The sequence below is a fragment of the Lynx rufus genome, unplaced genomic scaffold, assembly GCF_022079265.1.
Source record: "Lynx rufus isolate CCGP_SWC_20201006 ecotype Redwood Valley unplaced genomic scaffold, mLynRuf1.p SCAF_4, whole genome shotgun sequence".
Lineage (NCBI taxonomy): Eukaryota > Metazoa > Chordata > Mammalia > Carnivora > Felidae > Lynx > Lynx rufus.
The window spans coordinates 85,609,360-85,623,084 of NW_025814856.1; the positions used below are offsets into that span (position 1 = coordinate 85,609,360).

At 35.7% G+C, this 13,725-nt stretch overlaps 1 protein-coding gene across 1 annotated transcript in view; it reads left to right on the forward strand.

The window, feature by feature from the left end:
• Nucleotides 1-268: 268 nt before the first annotated feature.
• The window catches only part of CD36 (CD36 molecule), a 53,726-nt gene continuing 40,269 nt past the window's right edge, over nucleotides 269-13,725 (forward strand). Inside the window, exon 1 of the mRNA XM_047096193.1 lies at nucleotides 269-431. The gene's annotated coding sequence lies outside the window, so the exon portion shown is untranslated. The remainder of the gene's footprint in view (nucleotides 432-13,725) is intronic.

A 13,725-nucleotide genomic window follows, 5' to 3' on the forward strand; every position in this document is an offset into this window, starting at 1 on the left:
GATGAAAGGAGTCAAGGGAACCACTCTAAGAAAATAAGTAGGAATATCCCTGGAGAGGGATCTGCTTCTGTGTTCTTTTAAACGTCATGGCGTAATTGTTTCTTTCTATCCCTTTTTTTTTTTTTTTTTTTTTAAAGAAAGAACCAGGGTGAGGAGCAGCTCACATGAAAGCTGGGGAAGTTGGCAAACACTGGCGGCAGAGCCTAACTTTGGTTTAGCAATCATACTGCCTCAGTGGAGTGTCACTCAAAACTCCACAGCCATTCTTGGATACTTGAAGGTGGGGCTCACAGCAGTCAGCAGTGATTTGACCCAGCACTTGGGGCAAACATAACCACAGTTATCAGTGTTAATTCCATTGTCTTCCAACCAGCATTTTGCAAGTGAGTTAATATTGGAGGATTTGCCCTTTTTCATCGGACTCCAAACTGGTAATTATGCTTATGTAATCCCTGTGAAGTTTTCTACCCTAACAACATAGGACGCAAGACTGATTCCTTTAATACTAAAATCTTACTTTGATCTGGTTTTTTGCTTTCTTCTTGTCCAGTTTAAGCTCTGCCTGCATTTCTCTCTTCTCTCGGGTAGTATTTGAGATACAGACCTACAGGCACCCTGTCCCCAGCTTTTTGATAAGTTGTATCTAAAAGAAAATGGAAGCAGTTGTAACTTTACCATGTATGATCTTGCCAGTAATAAATACAATACTAAGTGATAAGAGGATATTAAAAAATACTCAGAAGTATCGAAACCCTCCAACAAACATGTGGTTATATACATGCAGCAGTGGAGGAGTATCTTAAGAGAGCAACAATGTACTAAAAGGACAAATTCATGCACAGTTCTTTTATTCTTAAGAATATGTATGCCCAGGGAGACTGTTAAACTGCAGATGAATTTTATCATTGGCTGGAAAGGCAATTATAATATAGTTATGCAAGTTTTGGACTCTCTTATATGAAGATTGTAACGCACAGTGGGTGTCTTCCAGTCTTGAAGAAGAATCTATCCTTTCCCATTTAGAATCAACAGTAATCAGTAGCTATCACAGGAAGAGTTTCTACTGCTGACATTCCTGGTATGTCTCTAGTCAACAGGTGGCTTCCTGGGACTTGTATGAGAGGTGACATGTCAACTTTATCTTACATTCAGGTTACAGAACTCTATCATCATATTGTATACCTGGCAGGTTACTGAATCTTTGATGCAACAGCTAACAGGATACAGGAAGTAATGTTACAAAATTTACCATTAAATTAGAACCAGTTTTCAATTTGCACATCATTCCTCCAATGTTTTTCCTGGTAAGAGCTAGCCACATGGAATGATAATGGGAGGAAGATATTAGAATTAGGTAAAATTTTACAGATTTCAGACCTAATCATTTTACTGTTCACATATAACCATTTCTAGTAATGGCATTTTATTCTGACCTGCATTGTGATACAGTATTCTATAGGAACGGACGATATCTGTGTGCCTTAACTCTCTTTCACTTTGATTATCTCAAATAGTTGGAAAGTAAGCCTTGTGAATTAAGAGCTCTAGAGGCAGTGGTTTGCCTCTGTGGGTACTGTGTGAAGACAGGAGACTCGGGGAGAGTGTTTGACATAGACAGGGGCAGGAAATGCTAATATTACCTCATTCAAAGATTTCCTAACCTTGCTTGTACCTCAGACCTATACAATTCTATTTGATGTTTGGGTGGTTAATTATTCAAGCACTCTAGACAAACCATAATTAAACATTTCAATATAAAATCACAAGCAATTACTGACCTATAATTATGTATGCTACCTAAGTATAAATAATTAGAAAACAAAAAAATTGAAATGACCTGCTGCGAGGTAATGCTGCTAAATAGATGTATATTTTTTACACTAAAAGGCAAGGACTTTATGAATGCTGGCATTATGTAAATGACTTTGTCTTTAGAAAGTTGGATTGTGCATGGTATCTTGTCTGTTTACTCAAACATTTGCCTGCTCAACACATACTAGGTATTGATCATTTTCTGTACCTAATTTCATCCACTTAGCACTTTAATAATCAATTAATTCCCTCTCACAAATATTATTATTTGATAAATTAAATGGATGCCAACACAGGGACATTTTATGGCAGGTCACTGCTCTACTGGGTCATCAGGGAATCTTCCACTGAGTCTGGTACCACAAGTTTTCATATTTCTCCCTTAAGGATGATGAAAGATCAGTGGATTCCTAAGTATCTGAAGTCTGCGGAGCCTTGGGTTGCTTAGAAACAGTGAATATGGGCTTGCTATGGCAACCCAATTTATCAGTGAATGAAAAGCCAGTTTGGCTGGCATTGTGCCGCCTCTCCATACTTTGATGGTAAGAATATTCAGATCAGATCCTCTACTGTATCAGTAGTTTTTATTATTTATACAATAAAACTATATTTATTAGCAATTTACATATTTACCAATTACAAATTACCAAATTTTGACATAGGAACTTACAGTTTATAATGGATAGCAACTACATGAAAATCAAGCTGAAACTTACTATGTAACGTTAGTACACACTTCAAATTTGTTATGTCTGCTGGTTATTACCCCATTGCCTAACTTTTATGTATAGGATTTTCATTAAATTAAAAGCATGAGAAAGCAAGACTAGTATATTATTTATGTGATAAAAAAGTTTCTGTAAATTTGACTTTGATTAATAATTCCATAAAAACAATCTATAAATTTATCTATGTAATGTAGTACATTTTAGTGATATTTTCATTTTATATTCACTCTTTGTTTGCATATCAAAGGAATAAATGTGGTTTACCATAGTTTTAAAAATCTTATGCTTTAAGTAATATACCATGTAATCTGACACACAAAAGGTATTAGAGAATTAATTTATTTGAAAACACATCTTTATAATAATGGAAAAGATTTTAGAGTCTGACTCTCATCCTCAGTTTGAGGATTTGCTCCTTGGAGTACATTTTCAACTATTTTGCCCTTTCTGATTTAAGACAATTTTTCCGATTTTAATGACACCTTTTCATTTTTTTTTTTTACATATTCATGCTTTATAAGACCATAACGTCTGCACCTCTTCACATGTAGGTGTTGTATTTATCTTATCTGCCTATTGACTCAAACTCTTGTATGTTTGTCACAGTCTGTGGCGGAGGCAGGGCTGGCAGCCTCTCCTGAGACAAAAATGCTACCAGGTTCTACTTACTGTCCTTTTCTCCTGGGTTTTGGCATTTATGCATTTTGTTTTGATATTTAAGAGTTCATAGTCATAGTATGAAAAGTTCTCTCGAGAGTAAAAAAAAAAAAAAAAAAAAAAAAAGTCCATCTCAGGTTGCCATGGGATAAGGAAGGACACATTTGGTGATATTTTCGATTTTTTCTTTGTACTTTATTCATTTTTACAGACTTCTGAAATTGATCAGTGTTTGGAATCCTCTAGCATGTCTCTTTAGCTGAGCGATGCCCCTCTTAAAGATAAGTCTCATGTCACAGATGGTAACAAGTACAAAGACAGAACTTAAACAGAGACAGAACTTCAGCCATTTTTCTTGAACTAACTGCTATCAGAACATAAAGGCCAATCCTCAGAGGTGCTTAAGTTTCTAGTGACTGGGCCATACTAACACTCTTGACAAAGGTGCATTTTGAAGTCAGATAAAGACCCACTGTCTTTTAACAAAATAAATGAGCAGTCCAGAATAAACCCTCTAAACAACCCAGAGGAATCAAACTATTAGCAAGGGATCACATCAGTTGATTTATAAAAAAAGATGGTCATGTAAAAAATTAGACGGTAGTGTATTACTATTCAGAAGGCTTGGTGAAAATTTGATAGGCAAAATAATACACCACAACCACTTATAATGATCTACATTTAATACCGAATCATGGTTTTTGGTGTGAATTATTTTAACAAATTTTAGGAATATTCATTTTAATAAATACGTCTATTCCTTGATGTGGATACAGAAACACAGTTAGTATATTAGATCACTTAAAATGTTTGGGGGGGCACCTGGATGGCTCAGTCCATTGAGCATCAGACTCTTGATGTTCAGGTCATAATCCCAGGGGTATGGGATTGAGTCCTGCGTGGGGCTAAGTGTGGGGCCTGCTTAAGACTCTCTATCTCCCTCTGCCCCTGTCCTCCACTCATGCTGTCTCAAAAATAAAAATAAACATTAAAATATTTGGGAAAAGGTTATTTTGTAGGAGCATGTCATTCATCCTTGTATTGTACTTACTCAAGAAGTATCTGAAGAATGACAGAATCCTTTGTAAGAATGGTTTTCAGTTTTTAAAAAAAATGGCCCTGACTGAGCCACCCAGGTACCCCAAGAATATATTTGCTAATGTGAAAGAATCAGACTGTTTGTTTAATACATGCAGATTTTTGCTTAAAGCAGACCACACCTGTTCTTTGTTGCACTTCACGCCCGGTGTCTACTAAATATAAAAAGGCATACATAGAAAATAACCATTCCTTTTAAACTTGGTATCAGACAACATGGAGAACCAAAGATAACCTTCTCTCCTACCAAATTATATAATATACCCATGTTTCTTTTTGATCTATCCTGTGATATCTATAGAATAGGTTCTTCATTATCTATTCAATGTGTATTTGAGCATCTATTATGTGTCTGGCACTATTTTAAAATCTGGGATATAAAAATCACTACCAACACAGTTCCCAAGTGAGTACATTATAGGGAGCTTCATTGTCACCTGCGCCCTTGCAACTCCTGAATGAACTGAGCTTTTTATGACATATTTTATAACACTAAAGAGTTCTGGACATATGTAGAAGAAAATATAGTTACATGGTATTTTATATGTGTTTAATATTATACTAATATCTCTGTTACATATAGTGTAAAAAACCGTATTTCTGTCCTTGATTCTTTTTTTTAGAGGTCTCCTGATTGTTTCTTTTTTTTTTTTTTTTTTTTTTTTACATTTTATTTATTTTTTGAGAGAGAGACAGAGCACAAGCAGGGGAGGGGCAGAGAGAGAGAGAGAGAGACAGACAGACAGACAGACAGAATCCAAAGCAGGCTCCAGGCTCTGAGCTGTCAGCACAGAGCCTGACGCAGGCCTTAAATTCACAGACAGCAAGATCATGACCTGAGCCAAAGTTGGACGCCCCTCCTGATTGTGTTTCTTGATGACACTTAATGAACAAGAACTTTGGTTAGATATTTTATTTCTGTAAATGAGCAGTGACCTAAGATCCACATTTTACATAGAATATTGTGTTTTCAACTGAAACTAGCTGACTCAATAGAGGGATTTTAGGGAGTCCACATAATTGAAAACTCCAGAGTTAGTACTTTAATTTTCTTTCTTTCTTTTTTTTTTTTTTTTTTTTTAGGAAGAGAGAGGAAGAGGAGCAGGGAGAGAGAATCCTGAGCAGGCTGCACAGAGTCTGACATTGGGCTCAATCCCATGACCCTGGGATCATGACCTGAGCCAAAACCAAGAATTGGCACTCAAGGACTAAGCCACCCAGGTGCCCCAGTGTTAGTACTCTTTAGGCATAGTTGGATCAAACTTGTTGGCTCTTTCTCCTTAACTTTCTCTCTTCCACTTGTTTGGGTGTTGGCTTTGACCCAGACTGACCTACCCTGAGTTTTTAAAAAGTCCCCCAGCAGGAAGAATATGTGTTTCCTTATTCTTCTACATAGAAGATGGGGATGGCGAGGGGGTGGGGGGGGAGTAGATAATAGTAGAAAGACTGATTCATACCAATGTTGAGCAAAGGAGCTTTTGTGAGTCCTGAGGGAAAATGCATGTTCTTGTAACACTCCCTATTTAATCAAAGGAAAATTTTAAATAGAGCATTGGCATTCTTAGAGGCGATGTCTCTAGAATCAAAACCTTTTATAAATCAAAATATGGAGGCAGTTTTTGAATCTTCTGTACTCAGTATGGAAGGACATCTCTAAATGCTGAGTCAGTCACTCATGGCTTCTAGATCACAAATCACTCCTCCCTATATAAAAGGCACTAAGGTTCTAGGGTGTGAAGTCCCTGAAGAAACGTCACTATCTTGGGGTGCCTGGGTGGCTCAGTCATTAAGCGTCTGACTTTGGTTCAGGTCATGATCTCACGGTTTGTGAGTATGAGCCCCACGTCAGGCTCTGTGCAGACAGCTTGTAGCCTGCTTTGGATTCTGTGTCTCCTTCTCTCTCTGCCCCTCCCCAACTTGTGCTCTGTCTCTCTATGTCTCTCAAAAAATAAATAAGTAAAAAAAAAACTTTTTTTTAATTAAAAAAAAAAAGAAACATTACTCTCTTTCTTTCCTCTGGGAAATTCTCAGGCATAGTGAAAAATCCCTTAAATAATCAACTAAATTCATTATGTTCCATCTTTAAAGATTGAAGCCAATTCCCTCAAACACATCTTAGTACTTATTTAATGGACTTAAAAACAAAAAACAAAAGACATTGTTCTCATTTTTAATTGTATTTGCATAGGATTGGATGAATATTGGAAGAGTGATACATACGATGGTAAAATATTATATCCTAGAGATAAAAAGCTTTCTAAGTAATGGATTTGCACCAAATGACTTAAAAAGAAGATCACACTGTATTTTTTTTCCATAACCTGGCTGACATAACAGACAAGCCAGAGAAAGTTTAGTAAATAGCATAAATGTAATTTAATATTCATTTTTTGAGTTTCTTGAAGAATTTAAATATTTCCTACTATACAGAATAGTAAATGCAAGGCTAATAGAATCAGTTGCAAAATATGGTGAAGTTTTGACTAGAATACTTTTTGGTAATATTTTGATACCTGTATTTGTACATTGAACTGCCACTGGAGGCTGGACGCCTTTCAAAACAGAAATATCTGTTAAGTGGATGATGTAAGCATGTTTGTAAAAGGAGTGAAAGACCAAATGAATTCATGGTTTCTGCTGATTTAGGGATAGATGTGCTTTTGTAAATGCAATTGCAGTAAGTCATGTGAATGCAACTCCAAATTTACATATCCCAAATCATGTACCCTTTTGAGAGCATACTAGAAAGATAAAAATGAAATGTCAAATAGTCAAATAGAAATCAATCAGGACAGATACACATAGGGTAACCAAGGAAGAAAAGAAGCATGTGAAAGAGAGGAGTCTATACGGAGGCTTACTATAAAAACAGTATTTTGTGACATGCCTCTTTATAACATAGGAAACATTGTAATGGTTTTTAATTTTGAGTTAATTCATGAAATGGTATGGTTTTACATGCTTTTATGGACTTACTTCACCTCCCAATTTTACTCACAGTAGCCTTCTTTTCGCCAGCCTACTGTGATGACCCAGTTTTCCCTGTGGAGTTGTAGAAAATGAGAGGAAAAACAGGCCTAGCAACATTCCTGGATCATATCCAGAAAATGTTCTTTAGTCCTTGGAACACATGGAGGATGCTGCTTCAAGCCTTGTACATGCAGTTTGGGAAAACAAGAATATTCTCAGCATTCACCCTGAACAGGAAAGCACTGTGCTCTTTAACAAAAGGAGCATCACAGAGTCCACTGAAACCCACTCAGATAATATAAGCACTCCAATTCACATACGTACCTTTACCCATGAACTGGAGGCACCGTGGAGGAGGATACTTTGCTTACCTAAATAACACAACCGAGAGACCTTGGGCCTAATAGCCAAGAAAACAGTTGTGTCCCAGTTGTCCTGAGGACAAGTGAGCTAATCAAGCAGAGCAAAACTAGCAGGACTAGTTCAGTCATGTATGAGGGACATTCTGTAGCAATTCAGACTCCATAACCTACAATTGGTTCCTTGAATCACAACCTCAGAACAAAAGACAAGAGTGACATTCAGGAATCTGAAAGGGATGGTCATGATAAACAGGTCTTGAGTCCTTGGTTGCTTGCTGGCGAGCTCAAGGATGACCGATAATTGCAGAGACGGTGCTGATGCTGCCTGAACCCACCTAAACCTACCCTAGTACAGTTACCACAAGGTCAATTCCTTTATCAGTTCCCTTGTCAGTGCCCTATATTGCAAAGCAAGGTTTAATGCTGCTGCGAAAGTTGCTGCTAAAGTAATGAAGTTTAATAGGCAAGTCAAACTTCTTTATGATTCAAAACTGAAGTATGGAGATCACAAAGGGAAGGTTTCACTCTACCTCTGGTATGTTGCGATTTCTTTCAGGTAAGCAGGTGCTCAGCAATCACAGAGACACATAGAGGACAGTTTCAGGATTCTGACATTTTAGAATTATTCTGAATTCATCTATCTGTCTCATGCAACATAGAGTGCTGGTGTACCACTTTTTATTCTGTCTGGATTCTAATGTTTATGGCATCTGGAATATGCCCATTGAAATATGTAAAGAAAGTGATTGAAATGATCCATAACGTTTCCGGGTAAACATTTGCTTCTGAAAATTTTACATGTATATATTTTCAATGTTTTTGTTTGTTTTTCTTACAAACAACATGAGGCTTTATTCAAACGGAAAAATGCATTTAAAGTAAAATGTTCGCTCTTGGAATCCTATGGGTTCTTTGAAATTTTAAGAATTTATTTCAAGTTCTTCCAAGGAGTTCATTTGATAAGTAACACTCTAAACCAAACTTGCTGGTCTCTTTGAAGACAGAAAACTCAGGCTCATTGAAGGGCAAACCCTTCCCTTAAGCCCACTAAGAACCAACCTGGGCAATGATGGTCCACAAACTGTTTTATGTTTCTTTAAAATGCCAGGTCACTCAGATGCAGGGTTTATCCCACTTCAAACAAACAGAAAAAGAAAGGTATCGGGAATATAGTTTTTCCTGTGTAGTGATTTTTTAAATAAATTATTATTGTATAACATGTTTCTTAGAAACCTTTTTTTTTCTATCTTTAAAAAGAAACCTAATTAGGTCAGTCTCCTTCTATGTCCCTGAAGAAGAGTGTGTGTGGGCGCATGCACGCGTGCGTACACAAACACGTGCATACAGTATGTGTACCTAAGTCTTGTAGGAATCTGATGTCCAAGTGTGTATCTTTAAACTTAAGGTAACAGGTTGTCAGATGACACGGATGTCCATATAATTAGGTTTTTCATTGTCTCTAGTGTGATTAGCATGTCTCCATTAAATGGAATAAATCACTTTGAGTCTCATTATCCATCTTTTTTCTTTGATTAAATGTATTTTGTTTTTATACATTCATCACACACTTCAGCTTTTTACTGGTGTTTAAACAGAGTTAAAAAACCTGACATTTTAGGATTTTAACGTACATCCTTTTGATCAAGCCATGAGCTAAAGCAAATGTAAACTGATGTCCCTAACCCCTCTTAAAATTATTTTATTTATTTAATTTTTAAGACCCCACTTCAGGGAGTATCTTAGGTTACTTTTCTTAATGATAAAATTTGTTTTGATTTTTTTTTGTATTTCAATTGAATAGTTTTTTTTTTTTACATTTTTCCTGTCCTGTGAAATTTCAAATTCATTGATTATATTTTTTTCTCAACCTTTTTAAATTTGGCATTTGTTAACTAACTGCTTGTTTTCTTTATTGATTATTGTGCTTTTTTTCCTACTATTTCACCATGCCATGTTTTCAGGCCTTGTTATCACTTTACCTGAATATTTCTGGTTTTCCCCCAAATAATATCCCATCAACTGTATGAATACAAATTACCCTGACAACTATGCTGATCATACCATGTCCTTATGTTTCGTAGTATCATTTAAATGTTGACTTACTCTACTTCCCCTTAGAGAGTTGAGTCAGCTTTGCAAAGTGTTCAAGTAAAGATTAGGTCTGTCAACATTTTTAGATGGCCTGTGAAATTTACATATTGATTTGGCCCTGCCCACGTGAGCACTGTCCACATATACAGAGGTGCTCTCTGTTAAATCTCTTTCACACACAGCTCCTACTATGGCTTCTATTAAACATATGGGTAAGTTTATTTTACAATTTTAATTCAGTATGTTTTTGTCCTGTGTTTCAATTTATTAGATCACATGGTTTAAGTCTAAACTTTAGTAACCCTGATATCCTATCCTTTATTAATGTCCTTGAAATTCTCTTTTAAAGGCCATCTTAGAAGCCTGTATTTTAGTCTCTCAAGTTTTACTGGCATTACATTATACTGTTATATCTTAGTTATGTACATATATATTTATTTATTTTTGTTCTTGCATGTTAAGTCCTTCCTCACCATAGAAAAGAGGTAAAGCATGCCATTGATTTCATACTTTCACAAATAAGGTAGCAATTGAAAATGATAGATGTTTATACACACACACACACACGTGTGTATACATGTGCATAAATATGTGCATATGTATGTGCACATCAATCTCTATGGTTAGTTATCCCCAAGGATTAAAGTGATAAAACAAATTTTACTTACAGTTTGACACTGGTAACTAATGTTTTGAGATAGTTTACACATCTTTAGAAGGATTTAATTTCAAAATAATTCTGTTACTACTTACAGAATATGTTCACTGTTGATTCTTTGTTATGATTAGATATCATTTTCCTCTCAGTGTAACATCAATTTATTTAAAATTGTTACTCAATTTGTACAAAGGTGTTGAGAAAAGTATGTAAAATTAGGTATTGTTCAAGAACTTTTTATCTGCTTTTTTTCTTTCTGAAAAGAGTATAGGCTCTTCACTTAGTCTCTCTGGGTTTTAATCCTTGATTTGGCACATACTAGCTTTGTGACCTACTCTAGTTGTCTAAGGAGCCCAACGGGTGGTATGATAGGTCAACAGGTAACACAGGTGAAATACTTAGTTCAACAACTGACAGATAGTAAGCCTCCAGTATGTGTCAACCCCCTTATTATATCATCATCATAATTTGTAAGTCATTGCTTATCCATACAGTCCACAAAGGCAATGTATATTATATCAAGATTCTTCTTTTCATTTCCTGAACTGTAAAAAAAAAAAAAAAAAAAAAATCACTTACAAAGTTCCATCTCCTAACAGAAGCTGCATACAGATTTAAATTAGGTAAACCTAACATGTGATTTGATCTGCAGCTTGAGGGTGTGGATGGACTCTGTATGATGATCCTCTTTGGCAAGAAAGAAAATCAGAAATACAATGACTGTGTGTTACATACTGAGTTCGCAAATCCTGCTGTTACTAATAATGTGATCAGAACTCAGGCCATGTGACCCTTCTTCTAGAACTCTTACGATTCATCTATCATCTGCTTCTCAAATATGTTGCAATATTTGTCATTCAATTTACTTTACTCTTCCTCTTTTACTTCGTAAGTGTTAAATTCCATGAATCAGCTTCTCTAAAAAATACTGTTACAAAGGATTTTGTAAACCATACAAATGCTAAAAGAAGTTTTATTATATTTAATACTTCTGAAGTAAAGAGGGCCTTTGAAAGCATGACACTATATTTAAAAGGAAATTACTGTGAAAGTTAATGGCATACACGTTTTAAATTGTAGTAATATAATAATACAATGAAAATAGTAAAAAAGATTTTTTTTTTGTCAAATGCAGAAGGCTGGTTGGTTCCTTACCAATTAACAAAGAAAGGACAAACAAATTTAAAGAAAAAAAAAAGATGAACAAGGATATTATCACGAGTATTTTAAAATGTAAATGGCTAATATACTTGGGAAAATAGGTTCAACTTCATTCAATTGAATATTTACCAATAAAAAAGTACTTGTTAGAAACTTAAAGTTCAGTATACAATAGTGTAGACAGGCATTCTCACACATTGTTAGTACACACTAACAATTTCACTTACTGCTGTTTATTGGTGTCCTAGAACAGGTAAACAAAACTATGTATGCATGCAATGATATTGTAATAGCGTCATACAGTGACAGCTGAGAACTACACTTGCGGTGAGCACAGCATAACACAGATGTTGAATCACCATGTCATACACCTGAAACTAACTTCGTGTGTCAGCTATACTCAAAAATTTTAAAAACTACATAGGAATTTTTAGCATTTTTTGGCAAGATCAAAGAACTGGAAATAAAACTATGTCCATTAAATAGGAGATTGGTTATTTAAAAGACAATACACCTGTTAGTATGGAATATTTTTCAATGATGGAAAAAGCACATTAACTCTATCGAAAACATGAGAATATCTCCAATGCACATAATAGGAGAAGAGTCAAGTTTCAGAAAGTATGATTTGGTGTATGAATGATCCCATATACATAAGAATGTAAATTGAAAATTCATAAAACTATAGGGGGTAGGGGAGAATTTTATAATTTTCAATACTTTTTTATTTGTCCATATTAGTTTAATAAAGTCCCTAAAATAAACATTTGCTTAATGGCTAATCATCACCATAGCAAGTATTTACTAACTATACATATGAATCCTTTATATTCTCACTGTCAGTCTTTACAACAGATTAGATCCATGGTAACTAAGAGAGGGGAAGTAGTTAGCAACCTTAACACATTTTAGGAAGTGACGAATTCCAAAGCCACACTCTGCTCCATTGACTTTCCAAGCAGATGCTCTTCATCCCAATCAAACCATTGAATATTTGTGGTACAGACAGCCAACATAGTAACGTCTGCCTTCTGGCCATTCTCGCTCCGTTTTAGTTATTATTATGGTTATGACAGTTGTTGCGTGTGTCCATTTACTTAACCGGTTACCAGCTATGAGCCTGGCCTGCACTCTGGGGATTCAGCAGTGAGGCAACCAAATGTCCCCCTCCTCATGGAGACAACATTCTAGCAGATACAAAAACAGGACCAAACAGATAGCCCAGTAGATGGCTGATGGTGCTCTGTAATCTGAAGAAAATAAACCAGAAGGGAGAAAAGAATGGAAGGGGCTTGACTTTGAGTGTCTAGTAATCAGGCTCCTGTCAACTGCCCTCACTTAGTTCATATTATGACCTTCTTAGTTAGTTTTGCTCACTTTTTTCCAAAAAAAAAGAAAAATAAGAGTAGTCATTGAACTCCCAACCCCCACTCAATACAACCATTGCCCAGTAACATCAGGATTCACTTGTCTGTCTGGGTCCAAACCCTATGTGGTCTCTCGCAAAAGAAAGGTTCCCAAAAAACTGTGTCTAAGCTGACTTCATTATGTTGAAAGTTTTATCCTTCATTATACTAGATGTATGTAGTGCTGCAGTGGATTTACATAAGGCAAGGGGTACTCTCATATAAAATATATCTCTTCAAAATACTGTGGGTATGTAAGCTTTATAAAATGAAAACCTCAACATTCTTTACTCTGAAATGGGTACAGCATTTTTCTGCCTTGTTGTTTAAGGTATATATTTTGCTCAAATCTAGAGAAATGATTGCAGATTTTACTTAGCTGTGCCCTCTCGGGGTATTACCACACGAGACTCAGAAAGCTCCTCAGGAACTGCTGTCTATGGGATTGAACACAGCTGCCTCTGGGAATGTAGATTTGATTCTTTGGACTGCTCTTGGGAGTGTGTGACATTTTCCTCTCCAGAGACAGTCAGAGGGTTTGGATGGCATTAGGCTACTGATGAGTGATCCAAGTAAGTTCAGTGTCAACTTAAAGCATGTATTGTGCTTGTATTTTTTCCGAAATGTCTTTCTCTAATAGTGTTCATAATTTCATCATAATTTAATGATCCTTTCAATATGTTTAAAATATGCTCTTTAAAATAGGTACTATCTGAACTCCTGTGTTGGTGAGCTATTTCTCAATTTTCATACAGGGGGTGGGGGTGTAAGTGTGTTTGAAT